Source organism: Lonchura striata, chromosome 9 (assembly GCF_050655825.1).
Source record: "Lonchura striata isolate lonStrDom1 chromosome 9, ASM5065582v1, whole genome shotgun sequence".
Taxonomy (NCBI): Eukaryota; Metazoa; Chordata; class Aves; order Passeriformes; family Estrildidae; genus Lonchura; species Lonchura striata.
Genome location: NC_140711.1, coordinates 20,756,442 through 20,771,334, shown reverse-complemented (window position 1 = coordinate 20,771,334; position 14,893 = coordinate 20,756,442). Strand labels below are relative to the sequence as shown.

Sequence of the window (14,893 nt, the reverse complement as noted above, 5' to 3'; positions counted from 1 at the left end):
GCAGATGGTTACCAATGAAGTTCCTACACCCCAGAGTTTTCCTTGGCCAGGTAATTAACCAGTTCCCTTGAAGATGAGTAGCATGGGAGAAGAAATACACTCACACACTAATGGCAAGAAGCAGTGCTTGGTACTAAAAGGTTCACAGTATAAAACCAGCCAGGCTTTCCATGGCAGAATTTTTTTCTTGCATGTCCTACCTCCTGGATATCTGGTTCCAGGTTCCTCAGCTGGAAAAGTATCAAAGATTATCCCAGGCATTTTAAGCTAATGAAATCAAGCAGCTGGGAAAAAGCAGGATGTGACCATCCTTTCCCCAGGGATCATCAGCACTCCTGTAGGCACTGCCTGTTAGACAAATAATGAGCTTTCATCTGATATTATGACTGATAACTGAGAGGCAAGTGGTCCCCAGAGTCGTGGAAATACTGGGGAGAAGAAAGGTGAATCTTACTGAAGACACTGGTGAGGAGTGAGGGAAGCCTTTGCTATCGAGGGAGAAGGATCTCATGCTTTCAGAGGAAAACCAGTAAACAAACTTGGCAGGCAGTTAAAAGCAGCTTTGCAGTTTAGATGTGAATTTTCTCCAGCATCCTGCCTCCCTGGACACTGCAGCTAATCAAGCTGCACTGACTGATAACTGGGTCAGACTCCTAACCCAGCTGTCTCCACACTGTTATCTCTATGGAAGTAATTACTAAAACACTTAAGAAAAACACAACAGAAAAATCTGAGACAAGCAGAAAAATTCTTACAGCAGAAACTTTCCTCCCTCTCTACAGTTTAGCAATGGCTCAGCACCTCTTAGAAGAGTCAGACTTGATGAACTGTGGAATGCCCTTTAGGAGCCAAAGTTTCCTGTGCAGATGTATATGCTTGTCTGCTGCTACTTAACAACATCCAAACAGCTACGTGTGTCCCTAGAAAACGCCCTTCTCAGAAGACACACATGGTTTTCCAGCACTATCCTGGAGCCAGGAAGCCACAGCAACCTGGTGATAAATTATACTTGTTTTTTGCAGCCCTTTTATGCTACAAATGGGATTTTGTCAACAGGCTTAAGGCCTGTACCAGCCTGAGGACTGCCTCCCTGCCTTGAGCAATAGAAAGGTCTTCTCCTGAAGAAGGTGCTGACTGACTCAGTCACCATGGTCGGTTTATGGTATAGCACCAGAGCTTTAGTTTGAAAAGCAAAGTGCAGAGCCCTGAGGGTGGGCTGCAAACAGGATTGTGCTATCTGAGGAAGAGGTTATCTCTCCTTGCCCTTATCTGTGATGGGGCAGCAAAGGGAGAAGCAAACAAACCATAAATTTCAACAAGAAAAGAGATGCACAGCATACCTGTGCATTGTTCCCTCACCCAAAACCCTTGACAGTCTTCAAGGAAATGGTTTTAATACATGTTTTTTCCAGACACGATATTTCTTGAATATCTTTCCCAGGGCTCAAGTCACAAACCAGCAAATAATGCCTGAGAGCTGCTGAATTCATGGAAGCCATCATGATAGTGATGGACATCAAGGCACTGCAGATCTGATTAAATAAACCATCAGATTCCAATCCAAGCATTTTGCAAAGTCTGTAGAAGATCTACAGACTGGGGGTGGGCTTTGGTAACCACGAGGGGAACTGACTGACACCAAGGGAAAGCAAACTCAGCTTATGCCTTAGGTGGGTTTGAAGAAAACTGCCATATTTGAAAAGAAATTTCAGTACTGATTCTCCACTACTGGGCCAGCATGAAGGCACTGCACTGGAAACAAAGTTTGCAGAGAAAGAGAGAGAGTACAAGGAAGAAGTGAAAATATATCCATAGTTCTGCAATTTAATCTTGGTTGGTTCTGAAAAGCAAAGGAGAGGTCTTGCCAGGAACACCCACCTGTATGAGCTGCCAAGTTCAGTCCAAAGGTTTGATTATCCCAGGAATCTTCCCCCAGCAGGGGCCAGGGGTGGACACTTGTGGACAAGACATAAGTACATGGCAGGTACACAGTGACCCTCACACACAGGGCATTGTCAGCAATGTCCAGCAGCTTACAGGCTTCCTGAACCAGGATTTGCCTCTGGACCACTGTTCTTAAAAGCCACTGATGGCCCTGTCCTCCTGGGAGTTGTGTAATCCCTTCTGAAACTCATTTATACAGGCTGCAATAAATAAGGGATTTGAGAGATTTTAAGGCATCAGCATGTTATTTTCACCAGAGTACAGGAGTGGTAGAGAAAGACCTACCACTAGGCTATATCAGAGTTTTCAGAAAACATGGAACTGCAGAGTGCACATTGACTCATCTGGAAGGCAAGAGGAATTGCAGCAGCACTGCAAAACTCCTCAGTTCCTCCAATGCTCAATGTTTGTAAAACTCAAACCCATTTGAATACAACATGGACAGAGTGTCCACCAAAAGGCATCTTCTGAAATTAAAGGACACAAAACAGGGCAGGGGAAGGGACAAGGCACCTTCTCATCCAGAATATTGAGAGCACATCAGGTCTCAAGGGTTGTTGATGAGTATCTTGGCATGGGACTGACTGTGTTGACTTCACAGCAGAGCAACCTCCAGACAAGTTCCCTGCAAAATCTGACCCTGAAATTTCTGAGGGAGACACTCCCTTTCGTAAGGGTTGACACACAGAACAAAAGCACACTGAAGAACCCACCTTCCTGCACTGCCACATTCAGTTTACCCAGCACCACTGAAGAAATGTGTATTTCATTTGGAGAGGATGTAATTCTACCCTTGCAAATGTGCTTCTTATCCTCCTCCAGCTCCCCCAGCTTTGATGAGCACTGTTACTAATTTGAGAGAGGAATTGCTGGCCTTGAGAGCAGAGTTTTGACACCAGTCCCCAGAATGACACCTCTGACAGCCGGGGGCACTGTATGGAGATGTGTGCTCTGCTCTCAGGCTCCTGGGGTAGCTCCAGAGGCTCCTGTGGATCTGCACCAGGGCAGATTTGGCTCATGCTCCAGCAAGTGAGGCCACATACCATTCGGACAATTGTCTGCATACATGACACACACCACAAGTCTCAGCTGGATTTGCTGCTTCTGAAATGAAAACACTTTGCTTGCTTTCCCCAGCTTTGGCTTGGTAATCATTACTAAACACTTATCAGCTAGACAGCCTTCATTTCCTGAGAGCCTGGACCTAATTACACCAGGAAACGTGCCTCTTTTTCTTCAGACACTGAGAAATACTGGTTTCTGAGCCCCTCTACTACAAAGTTTAACTTTGTTCTGATTATGAGAGGGTAGGGGAGGGCAAAAACACAGCCAGATCTCAAGAGGCAAATGCAGTGATCATTCACAGAGATGCCCTGGCTTCACTCTACATCATTAATAGTAACAACAAAATGCCACAGATATTTCATCTCCCCTCCCTCCTCCATTAATCTTAGCTGAACCCTGCGAGGCCCCTGCAAAGAGGTATCATTTTCCCTGAATTGCAGGTAAGGAGCCTGAGGTCTCACAGCAAAATCAGAACCAGACCTCGGGGCTGCCGACTCCTAATGCCATTCCTCGAAGGAGTGAAACAAGCCCTGCAGCTCCATCCTCTTATCAGGACATTCGATCCAGCGGTGGGATGAAGGAGCCTTTGCCAAATGTGCTGCACACAGAGCAGCGCTTTCAAACCCCTCCTTTGTGCCATGGGGCCCCACTGGGATGTTGAGTTACAATTACTGACTTGTAATAGAGCCCAGAGTATCGGCATCAAATCGAACTGTAGGCTAATTAGTGTTTAAAGAACCCCCCTACGAATGCACAGTAATGGAGTGCCATTAGCACCAAATCGCAAGATCTGCTGCTGCAGCATCACTTTTACCCCGTGAGCTGCCCAGGAGCTGCTGTCCATCCCGGAGGGCTGCCAAACATCCCCATCCAATGGGAGAGACCTATGGCAAACCTGCTTAGAGAACAAAGGCGAGGAGACTTGAGCTGAGAGCTTGTGCTTCCACCGACTGAGGCTTACAGGCATTCTCATTGATTCTATTATCCTGGCTTGGTAAAGAAGCTACAGAAATGCAGAGTGGGTCTTCCCAGTGGTGCAGTTTTCCCTTCCCAAGAATTACTAGAATGACACAGATGGGATGTGTCAGCTCCCAGTCTGACCAGTTCACATGTGGCCAAAGGAGTGAGTGACCCAAGGGGAAGTGGGTGCGTGTCTGCCCTTCAGAGCAGCCAAGAGATGTGCTAAGGGAGCACAACCCACATTTCTGACTCTTGTGTGCTCTCCTACCAGGTGTGTACCTTCATCCTTCTTCCTTACAAGCTGGAAATAAGACACTGACCACTACCCTGGGCAAGAGCAGTGCACAGACTGGGCACTTGGTCTGCACACATTCCTGTACTGAGACAGATGTGGATAGAGCCAGGCCACAGCCTGGATGAAGTTAATCAGACTGTGTCAAGCTCCATCTTCTGACACTCTTGTGGCCCTGCTTGCTGAAACCCTGTACAGACACACCCCTCCACAACCTCCTTCATATTGAGAGCTGAAAAGCATCCGTGGTGATGGATGACCTTCACTGGTCTCCTACCCAAGCACCAGCTCCTCAGTTCCTCAATTCTCAACTGGCACCGGGAAGCAACATCCTAAAGGATGCACGTGTCACTTGAGGCAGGACACAGGTGTTTATTCCATCACTGCCTGCATTGCTCTGCCTGCCTGAGATGGAGAAAGCAGCTGCTTGGGGCAGCTCCAGGGAAGGAGCCCTGCCAGCCCAGAGCCCGTGGGGAGCTGGGCAGGAATGCAGCAGGATACCCTGTGTGTCCCTCAGGGACACTGTGGGGACCCCTCACAGCACTGGCATGCTCTGTGCCCCTGCAGCAGCCCCAGCACTGACATCACCCTGGGAGACAGTCCCTGCTGGCTGGGGCAGAGCTGTGCTCGACTATGCAAAAAGTGAGGAGCTGTGTGCCCTTGCTGAGGAACACATGAAGTCATGCTCCTGTGAGAAGCCAGTGTTTTCTAAGCACTGGGGTTCTGCTTTCAGTTGCTGGCTCTGGGTCTGATTTACCAGGAATTCTTCTGCCAGGCACTAAGCACCCCCATGACTCAGTTTCCCTGTTAAACAGGAGCACAAACCTTTTGGCCCTGACTGCTGGGAGGCTGAATGACAGCATTTAAAAACCTCAGATGACACATCAGGGCTTAAGACATTGCAAGATTTTTCTGTTGATGCAGTGGACTCCTGTAAGAGCTCACTCAGTCCTTTTAAGTGGCTCTTTGTCACTGTTCCCATCCACACCCTGGCTCCTCTTTGAAAGGCAAATACCATAACAAGCTGTTTATAAAGACCAAGATCTAGAAAAGAGAAGTCAAATAGGGTCAGGCTCTCTATGGCTTTGCTGCCCTGAGCTGTGGCCAGGGTCTGGCTTCCTGCTCCCACAGCAGGGAACACTGACCCATCTGTCTGAGGACCCCCGATGTGGGTGGGTGGGTGCCTCCTGTCCCTCCACAAAGAAACATTTCATCTCCACTGGAAATAGTTAAGATGGAAAACATGGATGGTGCCAAGATTAAGAAAGAGAATTAGGGAAACAGCAAGCGTCCCTAATCAATCATGCTTGGACAGTGAGGGTTTTATGTGCATAAAGACTTCACTTGAATTCTTTTTTGCGTTTATCCACAAGAAAGAACAAAAAATATAGTGGCTGAGGAAGTTGCCAGATGTTGATTCACCCTTTTGCTTTCTGCAAATGTTTCCATTTTGTTGAAAAACTGATCAGCAAACTCAGGAACCCTTAAAATTACTTATTTAGAAAATAAAAGCTGCAAGCAGCTCCAATGGCAGCACATGACCTGGATGAAGGCAAAGGAACTCTGCCATCTAGCAGACTTCAAGCCACTAAGTTTCTTCTGGCCTGGAGCAGCAGAATCAAACTGGCCTCTCTCTCACTGGTACCAAGTCTGGTTTTCCTTGGCACAGAAAAGATAAAATTTGAAGAAACAGGTATGTCAGTGCAGGGATTTTTAGAATGAAATATAGCTAAGTACTTTAACAAAACTTCTGGTAAGGATGCTAATCATCATCTGGTTCACAAAGATCCTTTAACTTGGTTAAACACAATCCAGGGTGACAACACAGGCAGAGACAGAAAGTCACAGAGGGCAGCAAAGCTGGCAGGATGTAAAGACATCCTATGGGACTCGCCTCAAACCCCTGAGGGGAAACTACAAAACCTGAGATACCCCATCACAGCCAGTGAGAAGGATCTGCCACCACGCACCTCTAACAGCTCAGAGCATCCCAGCCAGGGCGCAGGAGCTGCAGCACTTTCCAACATTTCTGTTCTAAACAGAGATTTACAGCCAACTATTGATGGATTAAGTAGCGTGAAGACTAAGTCACAAGTCTGTTGTTACATTTACTCAGCCTCTGGCACGTGCACATAACTATAATACCGCATCTAATTTTGGTTTTGCTTTTTAAGAGAATCAGTTTGGGCTTAGTTTCCACAAAACTCTTCTGTTTGACTTAGTGAACAACAGCTGTTAATTTCAAAAAGCTCTTGGAGAAACATTCATCTGCTCCCAGATCAGACTACTGTTAAAAGAACAGAGCATCCTAACACTACAGCAACATCCCTCTCCTCTGGCTCTCCGGGAGCACTTCCCTGGAGCTCACGGTGCCGGGCTGTGCCACAGCCACTCGCAGCAGAAACATTCCAGGAACGACGTACATGTAAAAAAGAACACTGGTTTCCAGTGACAGCAGCAGAAAGTTCTCTGGCTGCCAGACCACAAACAAGCTGGAGGCGTTTTCCTCCCTCATCCTACTTGACACAGACCTGAGCCAAGCTCCTTCAGCAGCTCTCCGAAGGGTTTGCCGTGAGACCGCCCATGTGTCCGCCTGCAGCTGCACAGGCCTGTTCCTGCCCCGGTAAAGGGAAGAGGTTCTGCTTTGCAGGACACCACCAGCAGCAAAAGCTGTCTTGTGATGGGGCAGGAAAGACAACTTCCAATTTTCCATCAATTCTGGACTGGATTTTACACCAGACCAACATCAACAGTAGCAGCTTTCAACTGCTGGCAAAAAACAGTTGCTCTGAGCGAAGCACCAGGGAGGACCAAAGCCTCAGGAGCTTCATCCCTGCATTTGCTCAGGACGGGGTGGGCTTCCCACTGCAGCTAGAGATTCAAACTCACTTTTGGGTATGGGCTGAGAGCTTCCCACCATGTCCAGATGCTCAAACCAGGGCTGCAAAGCAACTACTGCTTCCCGAGCACCATATCACACTTTTCTGTCTCATGCTCAACAGGTCAGCTGGCCTGCTGGCATTTCTGGTCCCAGGCTGTTCAGGCAAAGAGGTCAGACTTAGGTACCCATTAACTGCACAGAATAGTCCTCTTTGTCAGCAGATGACAGCAGTCCAAAGAGGTGGCTCAGAGCAGGGCCAGTGCAGCCCCAAACATGTACAAAAGGTGGGTAACTCCTTCTCTCACCTCCCCCCAGAGAGCTCATGAATGAGGTTCAGAAAGGCACCAGAGGCCAAGTCTGGAAGAGGAGGACAATGAGAGCAAGAGAAATACAATAAAGTTTCTCTTTTGGAAAACAGATGGGACCAAACCATGCAAAAAGGCTTTATGATCCCTCAAGCAGGAAATAAGTGATGACATACTGTCATGTTGCTGTGTCAACAGCTGACACATCGCAGCAGGGTAATTTCACAGACTCCCACATTAGTTTAAAAGCTCTCTTTGAATCCACAGAGCTAGGGCAGAGGCACTTCAAGTCTTGCACAGCAAAGGTTCTGCAGCAGACCCGCTGCTGAGGATTCAGTGCCTCAGGAGCCAGCCCTGCCCAGAGAAGCCACAGCCAGCCCTGCCATCCACTGAAATCATCTGCGGCTCACCACAGACCACTGCTGATACAGGACCAAAGCACCAGCCTCCCTTTCCCCCTCCAAGGAAACAGTACCCTGACCCAAAGTGTGTTCAAAGGGTTCATTGTTGTCTGGCCAACACACACGATGCTTGAAGCTGGCCTGGAAGTCCTCAAGGTTGTGGACAAAGTTCTGCACGTCTCAAGCAGCCTACAGCACTTCTGAGAGTCTCCTTTATCCCTAAAAGGGCTTTTTGTTTGCTTTTAACATTACACACCAGAAACAAAACATTGCTCCCTTCCTCCCTGTCTTTCTTATTAGAAGCAGGCACTGGCATTTTCACCAACAAATTTGCCAGGCAGTTTTTCTAAGGGTCTGCATATTAACTTTCTTTGTTTTTTTTTACCAGTGGGTGCAAGAGATTAATCCCTGAGGACTGGCCCACATGATCCTGCCATTATGGACACCAGAAGGGATATCTCCAGGAAATCCTGTATTTCACTGTGCTGCCAAGTGAAAGTGCTTCTCTTCTTCCAGCAGTGGGTCCAGTGCAAGTCACACAGTCAGATACCATCAGACAGAACACAACCTGTGCTCCCTACAATCCTCATGGAAAGGTTATCTCGATTCAGCACAAATTCTGCAAAGCCCATTCAATCTCTAGGGAATATCTCCTTTTAGAATCCAGTTTCATTTCCCAGCCTATGATATTAGAGACAGCCTGTATGTAAATGCATCTCCCACCGACTTCTTTTGAGAGTGACCCTGCCTTTGGGAGAAGTTTGCTGCAGTTACCAAGTGAGTGTGCACAACCCTGTCCTTGGAAAGCAACACATTAGACAACGGTCTGGGCTCAGACATCAGAATAAGTGCTTTTGCTCATTAACTTATCAATTTACCCTCTCCCCTGCTCCAGGTGAGTGCCTCCATGCCCTGCAACAAGCAGGGACACTGCAGCATCAGCAGCAGATCTGCTCTGCCCCAGCTGCAGTGCTGCTGGCCAAAGCAGGAGGCAGGATCCTGGGCCATGGCCGTGACTCACGCTCCTGACCCTGCCAAGTAAGTAGTTTGGAGCAAGGAAGTGACAGGCAGGCTCAAACTAGAAAGCTGGTGAAACAAAATGAAAGAAAATCCCCCTCAGCTCTCCTTGCTTGCATCCAGCTGGGAAACAGGGTATGCAAAGCATGAGAGGTGTCAGGGCATGGTGGTGCTGCATTGACACACAGATGGGCTCTGGCCCTTCTTCTGCCAGAGGGAAATGCCCTTTCCAGCACTCCACGCCTGCTCTAGTGGAGTGGTGGCCATGTCCACATGTTTGGCACACAGCAGGCAAGCCAGTGCCCTGTATGGGTGAGTTTGGGCACCACACTTCATAGGGTGCTGCCAACCACACTGGTGCTGGGTGGGTTTCCCTGCCTACCCTCTGCTGAACATCAGAAGAGATAACACATGCCCCAAGTATTTCCTCAACTACTGCATATCAGTGGGTGGTTCTGAGCTCACATACAGGTACAGGAAAACATCAAAACTTAGAGCCATGAGAGTCAATGGCAAATCTCCTAAGGCTAAGGGGAGGCCACAATACAACCCCAGGTAAACTGACGCAACAAACAGATACCCCAGGTTTGCCTGGTTCTGAGGAACTTAATTCACAGCTTTCTTGGCTGGTAATAGCCAATCTGCAGATGGGGAGAGGGGTATTTCTGAAGTCTCCTAGGGAGAAATCTGTATGACTCTATTTTGACCACTGTAATGAATGACCCTAACAAGACTCAACCATGTGTTTAGCTGGCAAGAAGGGGTCAGAGGCACACCAGATCAGCATGAACTACAGCCCACAAATACCAGTGAAAGAAATCTGAACTAGGATGAGTGCCCAGCCCATAAATCATATTGCTGTGAAGAAATCTGAAGGCATGGTCATGGTGACCCCTCTTGCTTATGTCCCTGACCCAGGTGGCTTCCTACAGGAAACTCCACTTTATCCTGTTCCACACACGCACTTTGCCCCATAATCTTCTTTGCCAAGTTTCAGCCCACGGCTGAGATGTGATAGTCCAGTTAATGACTTCAGTATGTGTCAGTTCAGAGATGACAAAGTCAGCCTGACTCTTTCCCACAGCCCTCTGTGCCTGGTAAATAGGAAAAACACCAAGAAAGGGAGGAGGATGCTGTGCCACAGCCCTTGGGAAATCCTGCTGCATGACTGGCTGGGCAGGGTGGATCAGCTCTCAGGCAGGCAGGGCAGATATTGTCAAGGAAAGAAAAGGGTTGATTAGGCTTTCTAGCACTAATAATATCAAAACAGAATATTGCTTTCATTGGCAGTGAAGCAGAAAATGAAACGGTGCAAAAGGGAGAAGCCTCAGGTGAAGTGGACTGGAATAATGTCAGGTCTGCAGGAACAACAGCCCTCAGTGCCCTTTATACTTGAGTTTTTCTCTTGCACATCGGGAGGTCTGTGAGGTACAAGCTATCAACTCCTACTCACCACCCCATGGGAATCCTCCCACACTCTGCCTTTGCACTGCTGGCAAATTGGCAAGTGTCTGCAGGCTAAAGCAAGCCCCTGGGAAACACGAGCCAGGTGGTCCCGCTGCCCACTCTGATGGCTGGGGGAAGCACAGCCTCACTTGCTACCCCTGAGAACAACTGAAGTTCACTTTCTTCAGTGCAAAGGGGAGCAAAGATGCTTTTGCTGACATTCAACTCCAATGATGAGTTTTGGTTCACGAGTCGGACCCAGGCTGATTTAAGGCTCTCAGCTCTTAAATCCTGCAGAGGACATCTCCTTGCTGCTACACAGAATGACAGCTTAGATCTTGCCAGACTTTAGTGCCGTGGCTCTCCCAGGCTGTGTCCCTCACATTCCACACTCCCTGGGGCAGGAAGGATTTGCTAACATGCCTGTACACTGATTAATAAACTAAAGCACTGACCTTTTGTGACTACCTACTGCTATAGCATTATAAAAAGAGAAAGAAAACAAAAAGCAGTAGTACCAAAGAATAATTGAAGCAACTTACTGAAACTCTCTAGAGTTCTGAGTTCCTAAATGATCTAATGAGCTTTTTTTTTTTTTTTTTTTTTTTTTTTTTTTTTTTTGTACAGATCCTGTGCAAAATCCAGAGCAAACAGCTAGCAGGTATGCCCCACCGTGGGGCATAAACGCACTGTGAACCTTTGAGATGTTCCCAGGCCAAAGTCTCCTCAAGCATTACAGCTCTTATCTCGACACACAGGCCTGCTCACACACAGCAGCAGCATGTTGTGACAGCATGCCAACTGTCTGTACACCTGCACGCACTTTATATATTGTATTGTATTATATATATATCACATATTATGTATCAAGGGCAAACTGTATGCCTGGAGTCAAAGCCAGGTGGAAAGGGTCAGTTAGCAGTTTAGAAGTGGTATGATGCACCTCAACTCCAGAATTCAAGCAGCTGGACAGAGTTCAAAGGTACTTTTCCTTTCTTTCCTGTGTGCCAAGTGTCTTCTTCCTGACCACCCTTTCCCTTCAGGAAAGCAGGATGCAAATTGTCTGTTAATTGACAAAAATAACTGAACAAAGTGGCCCAGCACAGCTCAAGGAGTGCCTGCAGACACCAGGGTTGAGGCTGCAGCTCGCCCTGCCCAGGGCTGCGCTGACCCTGCAGCCCAGCCACTGACTCAGAGCCATGGGGACCTGCCAACCTCTGCAGGAAGAGCCCACAAAGGGGCAAAGCAGGGACACTGGTGGCTGTGTGTGACAGGGCCATGCAGCTGGCAAAGCCTGCACCTCCCCTTCTCTGTGAGGCTCAGACCCTGTGGCTTTTGCTGCTTTCAGCTGTCTGTGCAAAGAACAGATACCTTTTCCATGAACAAAATGAATTATTTCCTTGCTCTCAAGGGGGAGACACTTTCCTCCTACACATCCGTAAGGTTAATGCACATTTACAGCTCCTCCAGGGGAGGGAAAGATCAGGGATCCCCAGTGCATCTCAGATGTTCAGCACTTTACTTCCAATAAGCAAGAAACTCCTTTGCTGCTGAAGGGCACCTAGCAGAGCAGAGTCCCTGAGAGTGGAAGAGGAGAGCAAGGAAATAATTCATTTTGTGTATGGAAAAGGCATCTGATGGGGGCCAGGATTTGGGTCTATCTGGCTGCTGGAAGCACTTCAGCTGGCTGTGCCAGAGAGAAAAAAAATAAAGTAAATTAGTAAAAAAGAAAATAGAAGGCTGGGGAGTTAATGTCATTAAGTATCTGACAGCTGGAAAATGTGAGCAGCCATTGTCTGCAAGCCCCCAGAAATCCTCTGGCCAAACCAGTTTGCTGAAAGCAGCAGCAATAAAGCGTAAAAGCCAAGACTGGAAACACTGACCCCCCTCCTTGCCCTGCTGCCCTCATGAGGGAACAGGAGAGCCCAGAGGTCACCCTGCCCCAGCTCGTGGGTCCTTGGCTCCCCTGCACCCCCTCCCCGACCTCGTCCCCCAGCAGCTTTGAGGCAGCAGCTCTGGGAGTGGTGCCAGGGGCCTGAGGAGGCCATGGCAGGAGCTCTGTCATCTGTCACCCCTGCAAGCAGCTGTGCTCCATCTCCACGCTGTCACCACGAGGGCAGCAAACTGCTTCCAGCACAGCTCTGTCCCCACGCAGCTGCCACAGCGAGGGAAGGAGCAGGGCAGCCACAGCCACGCCACCAAAGCCTCAAAAACATTGCTCCTGCCCCTTCTCCCAGCTCCACTGATGGGAGATGCCACACACCTCAGGACCTTGCAGCTGAAACAAAACTGGTGCTCTGCAGCCTGAGAGTTATTTACTGTTTCCTCAGTGTGCAAGAATGCCTTAGCACTGGCTGCGTGAAAAGAGAAAGAAATCCAGAGCTTCAGAAACATGCAGCATCTTCCACCAGCCAGCAGTGGCCAACAGCTCTAGGGTATCAATAGTTTAACTATTCCTTAGCCTTCAGGCTACCTTCCCTTCCAGCAGCTGACCCTGAGCCAATGCCACCTTCCCCAGGCACAGCCTGGCCACTGATCTGCTCCCAGCAGCACCCTGAGCCTCCTCCAGTGTCAAACTGATCTGGGGCCAGCATGCGTGGGAACATTCTGAGAGCACTGCTGGGAGAAACCTTGTCCTGGGGAGAAGATTTGATGGTAAACTGTGGATTTTTCCCTTTAAAGCTTGCAGAGAAATTCCCTCAAAAAATCTTTACAGTCTAGTTCTGAAAGTACTGAACTCAGGCATTGAAACTACATCCCACTTCACCTCCCAGAATCATGGGCAAACAAACCAAAGATTCAGTTCCAGGAGGTCCTGTTAAGCAACTCCAACTTATGGACATATTTGTGGGACTCCTTTTTCTCAGTCCATATAGCAAGCTTCATGTTTTATCTGATCACAGGCAGGCACTGAACTCTGCTGTCCCACCAGTCAAAGGACTTGAAGTATTTTCCACTGGTCCACATCAATCCGCTCCACACTTGAACAAGAAATGAAGAATTGCCTTCATAGCAGTGTGAGAATTAAATCTGACCTGAATTCATACCCAGATGCTCCCTTTCACATACACACTCTGAGGTATCTTATAAGTTACTCTGGCGCATCAAATCCTGTAAAGCACTGAAGGACACCAATACCCCTTGGCCTGAAGAGCTCTTTGCTCAGCACCACATCAGATGACACAGCTGCCACAGATCTACAGCAAGAGCACAGCTTGTTCACACTCCTACAGAGCAATAACCAAGATCCCAAAGACATTCATTTCCTCACCACTTCCCCTGATGAGTCCCACGCACTTCTGCAACAAACAGGAGGATTCTGATCAGGGCAATTCACATGGGTATAACCCACGTTTCCCCTGGCACCTCCCTCACTGGATGCTCATGAAGTCCAAAAACCACGTAAGAGTACCTCACAGCAGCTTGTTCCAAAGTCTTTGTGTTCCCTTCCAGGCCATCTGCCTTCCTCTACCTTGCCTTCACCCAGCTGGGAAACACACATTTAATTACATTCATTTATGTTCAAAAAGGCCTATTGAAAAGTAAGTGGATTAAAAGCTGGTCTGGAAAAAAATTAAACTCTACTGCAGCACAGCACAGGCTGCGTATTTGGGCTGCCATGTAATGCAGGCAATGGGAATTCTCCTCTGCAAGAGGCATTGGGAATTTAATGTTGCAGCACAGCCAATTGCAATGCACTTAGCAGATGTCTGAGACCTACAGCCTCATCTATCTGCCTTTGATCTTATGTTCCACTCCTTCCTTCCAAGTCTGAACAGCCACTTAACCACGGCAGAGGCTCAGTGCTCTTCTGCAGATGGATCTAAACCCCTCTCTGAACTCCAAGGGCAGGAGTGCACATACACATCTGCAGGCAGCAAAGAACACCCACTCATTCATACCTTCATCCATGCCACAGTCATCCAAGACCCACAGAGGGATATCCTGCTTGAATGTGGCCTTTCCACTGGGCAGACAGTTAATGCTAAAAACAGGCTGGCTGGGGGCTGCTGACTGAGCCTGAACATCAGCACCTTCTTGTTTGCACTTCCCACCAGGAAGGGCAGCCAGGCCAATGCTGCTCAGCCTCCAGCTCGCCAGGAGAGCACCCCTGCACAGGCAGCAAACAGGAGGAGATTATACAAGCCTTTCCTACCTCTCTAAGTCCAAGTCCAGTACTGCAAGACAGTAAAATACTAAAAATGAAAAAAAAAAAAAAAAATCAGGTGGCATTAGAGCTGAAGAGTGAGATGGGTGAAGCACCAGGCTTGTCCACCCCACGGGTGCAGAGACCCCTGAGTGCCCAGCAGTAATGCAGCCCCTCTGCTTCCAGCCCCTGCTGCTAACCCTGCTGGTGCTGCAGTGCTGCATGCTGACTGACCCCAGATGTGCAGCCACAGCACACCCACGCTCCACACACTCAAAGCAAACACGGAGGCAGCAGAAACAAACCTCCAGGACATTCATGTAAGAGCTGGCCTCAATGATCCCTGTGGGCCCCTTCCAACTCAGAATACTCTGTGACTTGTTAAGCCCAACACCTTCCCTTCCAACCTGTACCGTACCAAGCTGCCGCCTCTCA

At 48.5% G+C, this 14,893-nt stretch overlaps 1 protein-coding gene across 3 annotated transcripts in view; it reads right to left on the bottom strand.

Moving 5' to 3' along the window:
* The window catches only part of P3H2 (prolyl 3-hydroxylase 2), a 64,975-nt gene that overhangs the window by 23,187 nt on the left and 26,895 nt on the right, over window positions 1-14,893 (bottom strand). The window lies entirely within an intron of this gene.